Source organism: Elephantulus edwardii, unplaced genomic scaffold, assembly GCF_000299155.1.
Source record: "Elephantulus edwardii isolate Elephantulus edwardi_28Jun2011 unplaced genomic scaffold, EleEdw1.0 scaffold00026, whole genome shotgun sequence".
Lineage (NCBI taxonomy): Eukaryota > Metazoa > Chordata > Mammalia > Macroscelidea > Macroscelididae > Elephantulus > Elephantulus edwardii.
In genome coordinates, this window is record NW_006399776.1 from 17,889,946 (window position 1) to 17,891,732 (window position 1,787).

Here is a 1,787-nt window from a genome sequence, read left to right on the forward strand (position 1 = left end):
AGTGCGTTTGAGATGGCTAGGTTGGCACAGGATAAAACAGTGTTTAGAGCTCTTGTACATAGGATTGCTATGAGTCGCAAGTGACTCAATGGCATATAACAACAACCATGTTTATTAATTTAAATGAAAGTTTACAGAGACAGGGTTTCCAGTCATTCATTGTTGCACTTTTCTCCATGCCCACCACTCCTCCAAATTCACTCTTATCCTTGAAAAGAAAAATAAAAACTCTTTCATTGTTGTGCAATCCCTCCCTCCAAGTTCACTCCACTATGCAGCCTTCACTCTGGACTTCTGTAATGACAAGAATAGCCATTCTTTTATCCCTATATCCCTTTTATATAGTTCTCTCCCTCATCTGTTTCAATGCAATATACATCATTCCTACCCTGCTTTTCTGTCTTCCCTTAACCCTGATGTCAGTCCCATTTTACAATACTCTTGTGACTGAGATATTTCACTCAGCATAATATCCTCAAGAGTCATCTATTTTGCATAGTATTTTATGAGTTCCTTGTTTTTCAATGCTGCATCGTATTCCATTGTGTGAATATACCAGAACTTCTCTATCCATTCATTTGTTGATGGACACTTGGATTTTTTCCAGCTCTTTACTATTGCAAACAAAGCTGCAATAAATATCGGTGTGTACATATCTGCTTGGGTGGCAGTTATAGTTTCTTTAGGGCAAATTCTAAATAATGGAATTTCTGGGTCAAGGTATTTCTATTTGCAAATTTTTCAGAAAGTGTCATACAGCCTTCCATCATGATTGCAACATTTTACACTCCCACAAAGAGTGAATAAAGGTTCCAGTTTCTCTACAACCTCTCCAGCATTTGATGTTTGCTGTTCTGTTAAATATTGCTATTCTTACTGGGGTGACATGATATCTCATAGTTGTTTTGATTTGCATCTCTCTTAGAGCTAGGGATTTTGAACATTTCTTCATGTGTTTGTTGACCATCTGAATGTCTTCTTTGGTGAAGTGTCTGTTCATATCCTGTGCCCATTTTTCAATTGGGTTGTTTACTTATATTATGTTGTGGTGCTCTAGTATTTTATAAATTCTAGATATAAGTCCCTTATCTGACCTAGTTTCTATTTTTAAGGAGTGTTTTGCTCATCCTAGGCTTCTTTCCATTCCAAATGAAATTGGAGATTGCCTTTTCCATCTCATTGAAGAATGGGATTGGTTTTTATATTGGGATTGTATTGAACATGTAAATTGCCTTTGTAGTATTTCCATTTTCACAATATTGAGTCTTCCCATGCATGAGCAAGGGATATTCTTCCATTTCTCAAGGTCTCTTTTTGTTTCTTGTAGTAATGTTTTATAATTTTCTTTGAATAGATCCTTTGTGCTTCTGGTTAGATTTACTCCCAAGTATTTAATCTTGTGATTAGCTAATGTGATGGGTACTATTTTTCTTAGCTCCCGCTCTGTATTCTCTTTGTCATGGTAGAGAAATCTAATTGCTTTTTGTATGTTGTTCTTGTATCTTTCCACTTTGCTGAATTGGTCAACTATCTCCAATGGTTTTCTTGCTCAGTCTTTAGGGTTTTCTAAGTATACTATCATATAATCTGCATAGAGAGATAATTTTACCTCCTCTTTGCCAATTTGTATACCTCTTATTTCCTTCTCTTGTCTTATTGCTATCACTAACCCTTCCCCATACAATATTAAATAAGAGAGGTGACCATAGGCATCCTTGCCTAGTTCCTATTCTCATTGAAAACAACGTTGGCTCTCGGGCTTACATATATATATATATAATTTTTTT